Below are 7,462 nucleotides of genomic sequence, written 5' to 3' on the forward strand. Positions count from 1 at the left end.
AAAACGACGATACACCATTTAAATATACTTTACTTGCCTAATAAATCGTTCTTATCACTTCGTTTATTACAATGTATCATACAACATTAAATGGCTTGAATATGCTCCCTATAGCGATGAAAGTTTGTTTAGAGGTTCTGCCTCTATGTGGAGATATAGAGGCAGGGCCATGTTCAATACGATTAAAACGACAACATATTAAAAATCAGGTCAATATCAAAACTTTTTTTCCATTTTTCCTTACTAATATTTCATAGACCGCATCGATATCTGTGAAAGTTAATGATCGATGTATATATTTAAAATTATTATAAGAAAACAATTTTTTTGTTAGTCCAGACTTAAGAAGAATAATGACTAATTGTTTTGGTATTTTATTCTTAGCGTGTTCATTATAGAAATATCAAAATAAAAGCTAATTCCATTGTTTATGTTTAGTTATACTGTAGATATTCTATAATAGTGGGGATAAAAGACAGTTTGTGTCACCGCTTTAAATTATAAATGAAGTTTCTTGGCGATACAAAAGTCATTAGTTTGATTTGAGCCGTAACCTTATCTAAGGTTTCCGTGAGTAGGTCATGTTTCAGAGTATAAAGTGCCTTATGATAGTCTACGAACCGTATAAACTACATGGTTATTTTCGAGGGCTCTTTCCACAAGTGTTTTTCAAAAAATATATAGATATCGCTTCACGAGTACCGATACTGCTTTTGAATCACATTTGATATTCAATTATTTCGAAAAATTTGTCGGGAGTTTTGCGAACTCCAAACATACCTATGAAGATCCTCCATTAAATTATCCTTTTTTAAAAAAGTCTTTTCCAAATTGAACCGAATTTGAACATCATCGATAATTTTTTAGTTTTTTCTGGCACGGAATCCTAAGCACGTTCACCCGTTTAGGCGCTACGTTGCCACAGGCAAACACACATACATAGCGGTCAAACTTATAACACCACCTTTTTTTTAGTTCGGGGGTTAAAAATAGGTTCTATTTTATATTTATACATTATTTCACAAAATTTCGAACAACGTTCTTTCTAAGAAAATAGTAAATAAACCAAGTGTAACCCGTCTGTAAAGCCTTGGGTAATTTCAGCAAGTTGTTTAATAAATTAATGTGTACCTAAGAAACTTATGAACTTTGAATAACAGTTTTATTAAAATTATATAATAAATATTGTAACACCTGTAATATTTCCTAGATATTATGTAAATGATAATGTTCAACTTCAAGGCTGTATTTTTTATTATTAATTAATAATTATATACCTATAAACTAACTAATCTATATTTCAGTATATATGTATATCATTTATCATACAACTTTTTTATGATAAAAAAAATAAAATAACAAGAATTTTTAATGTACCTTTACCATATTTTTATAATGGACTAAAAAGTATAAAATAATTTTTACTTTTTGATATCTATTTAAATAGTTAGATTCGAAACGAAAAACATGAGGGTCATGTAATTGGTAGAAATCATTGCTGTAATTATGCTGAACGAGTAGGTGCTGGTTTTTTATGATGAAACGCACCATGTTTCCAATCTTAAAAGTATTTTAATAGCTATCTAGGTTTATGTGAATGCACTTCTGTTGTTACAAAATTCCTTCTGAACCCTATAAAGCGTTTTTTAATCTTTCACTCCTCCTTTTCGTTTGTTGTTAAATATTTACCCAAACACCAAACCTCCAAAGCAAAGAGGACCCCGAAATGAAAGTCTCTAAGCATTTCAAAAAGCATAGTATATACATATATATAAGTTTTTGTACTTTCTTCGAAATAATGTATAAAGTAATTTAAATTCACATTTTTGGTCGAATGATTTCACAGAAAGGATTCTTTTATCAATCTATCAAGAATGGATATCTACTGAAGTGAGATATATTTCAATTTTAAGTTGAGTTAAATAGTATTTTTACGGATATTCCACATTATATATTCGATTTCCCTTGTTTTTCTTATAATAATTATTATAAATTCAAAACATTTAATTGTTTTAATTATAAAAAAGCTTAAAATTGGTTTAATTAATGAATCTTTTGATTTTAAAGTCGGTTAAAAATAATAAATTTATTTAAAAAAAATTAACATATTATATTATGAATATATTAAGTATTTAAATCAATCCAACCATTGTGGTATACATATTGTTTTTTATAACTATAAATAAATATTGGTCATTAATTAATAAAAAAAGTTCGAAAACTAAAACCTCAACAGTTACAGAATCGCGCTCTTAAAAGTATGAAAACAAGAAAATATTTTCATCTCAAATTGTTATGATAAGTAAAATCGTCATTACAATCGGGGGACCTCTTTTCGGTTCTGTGGAAAACTGGTTAATCTTAGAGGTCCCTCGACTGTAATGACGATTTTACCTATCATAACAATTTCAGATGAAAATATTTTCTTGTTTTCATACTTTTAAGAGCGCGATTCTATAATTTTCGACGTTTTAGTTTTCGAACTTTATTTTATATAATCCTTTTTGGGGTTATTATTTCCTGAGAAAGTTTAATATATTTGAAAAGTGCTATCATAGCTTTATGTCTTCTAGAGGGCGTCATATTCAATTTAATGTGACGGAACATAGCCTATAACCAGCGAACGATCAAGATGATTTTAACGATACCTCATTTGTCAAATTATGATAAGTAGTTTAGAACCTAGAAGGGAACAGACGAAAACACATATATTTGAACTATTATGCGTTTATGATTTCGTAATTAAGTATAGCAATAAATATATTTTTGAAAAGTGTTAATTACGCCCTTTAATTTAATACCCAACACTCTATAAGTAAATCGAAATTTGTTTTCCGATCATAACTTTTACTCTAAGGGGTGTCATATTCAATTTAATGTGACGCCACACAGCATATAATCAGCGGGCGATCAAGACGCTTCTAACTAATATCTCATTTGTCAAATTATAATAAGTAGTTTAGAAGCTCGGAGGTAAAAAATCCGTGGTGTCCCACGGTTTATTTATTTTTGTAACAAATAAAACTACCTGATTTTACAATCTGTAAAAAGATGCGCCCATAAACTATAAAAAAAATCTTAAGGACATTAACAAAGGAAGTATAATTTTAATAAAATCAAATATCATCCTAAATAAATCGTCATTACATCCTAAATAAGTGTTTAATAAATTGATCATACTATTATTTTTTATCGTGAGTTAAAAGCAATCGGTATATTTATTAACGTTAATGTGTAAACTACCTAAATGTAGGTACGTGTTCATTTGTATGTTTTAATATACAATCCATTGATTTGATTACCTAAAAACACTATACTGTAATTGAGATTATTTAGGGTACCTACCTTACTACCTATAATAGTATACGTATAGGTTTTGTACTAATAATACTAATAAACAAGAAATGATTATTGTATCAGATAAAATATATTTATTATTTTAGTGTAATATAATCATGGAAAATCGAAAATTATATTTAATTTCTGTTGAAAATTTGATGTTTAAGGATGTATGAGCACGGTAGTGGGGGCACAAATTTAAAAAATATATATTTTCAATTTTGATAATAAATTATATTATAACTTGACGATATAAGACCAAAAGTAAGAATAAAATTTTTCGATATCTGGCTTAATTTTCAAAATATCGAAAATTGAAAATTTTGTTTAATTATTCAGCTTTCGATATTTCGAAAACCAAGGCACATATCGAAAAATTTTATTCTTATTTTTCGTCTACATTCATAAAGTTATAACAAAATTCATCATCAAAGTTGAAAATAAGATAAAAATAATTTCAACCCTAAATCTACCCTGCTCTTACATCCCTTATATGGCCGGAGACACTTAGTTTTTTCCTTTTCTAATTCATTGCTAATATGTTTCCTTTCTATTAAAAAGTTTTTTTTTAAATTTGTTTTCATTCATTCCAAATGAAAATTATCAAAAACTTCCAAAATATGTCGTTTTTTGACATTCCTCCATAAGAGCCAATGTATTTTATATCGATTTTCAATGACTTTTTTCTTAAAAATTTGCACCGATACCTAAGCTGAAATTTTAACCACATATTCTTTGAGTAGAAGTCTACCTATAAACAAATTTTGAGCCTTTAAATCAAACATTGTTGTCATGCTCATACATCCTTAAGTTATACTTATTTGGTTTCTAGAGTAACACCTGAATTTTTGGAAAAAAGTTTTTTGTATTTTTATATACAACCGTTATGTTTTACTCCATATCTTCATAATTATGCCCTGTATATATGAAATATACATCAAGGTATATAAATTTTAGTTTCAAGTTTGTAACGCTTAGAAATATTGGTAAATGTTTAAGAAAGAATAGGTGTCCGTCCGTCCGTCAACACGATAACTAAAAAACAAAAAGGTACATCCAGCTGAAATTTTTATAGCGTGCTCAAGACGTAAAAAGTTAGAGATAGAACAAAAGTTTAAATGTAAAAAATATTTCTTATAAAAAAATTAACAACTTTTGTTTGAATCATTTTTTCGTAAACAAAAATTTAGTGTCCATTTTCTCCAAAACTATAAAAGATAGAGAGCCTTATGAAAGATTTTTGAAAAAAAACGAAAAAAGAAGAAGAAAATATTTCGAAAACTAGTGGAGGCTGGAAGACTTCCAGTTTTCAAATTCATATTAATAAAAGCTATTATGAGGTAATTGGATGGTAGAAGATACTTCTGGTACTACAAGACAGTTATGATCAAGTACAATTGTAGACGTTTTGAACATGGCCTCACTTAGGTTGCATGTATCACTTAGCACTAGCAAGGAAGGAAATAAGCGGAACGTCTGGGTCTCTAGTGCGTCTCGTCTACTACAAGAGCTACTAAGATGAGCCAGTCTTATTTCTTGACTTTCAGTCCATGGCAGCCTCAATAGCCTAACCTACCTAATGTAAACGTTTTCAAAATAGAGTAAAATAGTCTTTTAAATAATCAATCCATTTATCCATTGGACGTGGAAAAAACACTTATTTTTAATGAGTTACCAAGACAAATTTTGGTCTAAATTATCTATCGAAAAGTAAAATGCCAATACGCCAATATTAATGCCAATAGCATTACATTATACTTCAAAATGAACATTTCGGTGCAGTGTCAGTAGCTATAATATCTGAAGAAAGAAAACACGTGAAGACCACAAAACTTCAAACCGCTCATTTGAAGTAACAAAAAAGTTCTACTTCTACGTCATATTTTTGAGCAAATTTTTTTAATGAAAAACGCATTGTTAATAGTTAACTATGAAAAATGGTTTTATTTTGCATTTCGACAAAAAAAAGTACGAAATGAATTTTTTTATATCATCTAGCCTTCAATCTACCATTAAAAGTTTTATTGTATACTAATTTCATCATTCGAAAACGATACGTGCTTTTCCTTTACACGTTTTCGGAAAATAGGAAAAAATTAAATTAAAAAGGAGGGTTTTGATAAGAAATTAACATCTAAACAATATTATTCTCTTATTGTTTTTTCTTAATATTTTGAGTAATTCGAAATATACAAATTTTCCATTCTTCAAATAGATGCAATTTTAACTATGACACTATAACGTATATATCGGATACCGGATATAAATAATAAATTTAAATGTACGTATAATTTGTTGTTGAAATAAAACCTCAATGTATGTCGTATTATACAAAAATTATTATTTATTTTATTCAGTAATAAAATAAAATATTATATTCGAATGAAATAAAGTTACTATAATTCTATTAAATTGTTGAATAAAACATGATTATTATATTGGGATATAACTATATAAATACTGTGTTAAATTTAATAAATTAATAAATAAATAATACAAAAAAAAATTAAATATTCATTATGTTTGAGTTTTTATTGATTTTTTGATTACAAAAAAACAAATATTCATTTATAATACGGTAAGGTGTACTACCCCGGATATATTTTACCAGGAATCATTCTAATATCTCCGTCTATATTTGAAGATAATACATATTAGATGAACAGTCGGGACCCATTAAAATTTTGAGATGCTCAAATCTTTCCAATAAAGGATCTCGACTGTTAAAGTCACTATGTAAACTACTGGACTTTTCAGTATTTATTGAACGCAGTCGGGTTTTTATTTTTTTTTTTTTACACTTTTTCGTATTTTTGTGTATATATGTCTGGTCTTTTGTTGACCAAGCGCGTGAGCCAATTTTAGTGATTCTTACCTCAATCAATTATATGTTTTGTTTATTTTTTTAAAAACAGATTATATGTATAATACAGCTTTAAAAAAGTAAGTTAAAATTGTATATAAATATTGATTTAACGTTTTCCTTTGATTTTTTACAGGTTTCGCGAAGAACTTCGTTCCTAACGGTGATCCCACGATCACCATCTTTTTTCGTTTTTACAATCGCGTTTTTACAAGCGTCGGTGGTCGCCATATTGAATTTTTATAATTGCTATATTTTCGGTGATTCTCTCAAGATGTAGACAAGCCGATTAACGCAAGAATCATCAAAATCGGGCCACGCGATTGATCTCTATTGTGTTACAAAGTAAGAAACATATATCGACTGATAAGCACATTAGCAATACTTTGCGTCGCACAGTCGAGTAATTAGTAAAAAGATCTTTTAGTGTTTAATACTAATTTTTTTCTTTAACTCGTCCTTTATTCAACAGTTGAATCTTTTGTTTTAAATCAAATTTTTTCTAAATCATTGCTTATTGGTCGACATTATGTTATGTACGTCTTGTTTCAAATTTAAACCTTAAATATTGAGGAAGTAAAATTTGAAAACACGCATAGCCATTTACATGAAATATAAAAAAGTGCTGTGCCACTGACACATGGTAAAAGGTACGCACAAAATTTTACAATTATTTCCTCCTTTTTAAGAGCTACCACAAAGCGCATAATCCATATAGGTAAATGTGATATAGTGGAAAAAGGAAATCTTCTTATTCACTACGAGTCGTTAAAAATACCATTGATTCTGAGCCTGCATGTTCAGATGACGATGTCCGTAAGAGAAAATCGTAAACCTTTCACTGTTATACATTATATGAGAGTATTATATGTTGCGATCGATGAAAGGAGTGGCACCTAAGTAGGTATATTAGTTTAATAATTGAATTCGCAAACAAATACTTATTATAAAAGAGACAATTTTCAACTTTAAATTTGAAAAAGTAGGAATTAAAAACACAGAAATGTGAATTTTGATCGCTGGTAGTACTCTCTCCCATGCAGATTAAGTTGATGATTTGTACCTTGCACATACATGCTTGTTTGATCTTTGGGTTAAACAAGAATTATCATAAACAAGGTGGTCTACTGTAAATAAAAATTTCAATGCTGATTTTTATTTAAAATTATACCGAATAACACGAGGTTTTTCTCCTAATTAAAAATTCATAAAAACGCCATGAGAAAATCGAGTAAGTTTATCACCTGAAAATAGAATATA

Source organism: Chrysoperla carnea, chromosome 2 (genome assembly GCF_905475395.1).
Source record: "Chrysoperla carnea chromosome 2, inChrCarn1.1, whole genome shotgun sequence".
Classification (NCBI taxonomy): Eukaryota; Metazoa; Arthropoda; class Insecta; order Neuroptera; family Chrysopidae; genus Chrysoperla; species Chrysoperla carnea.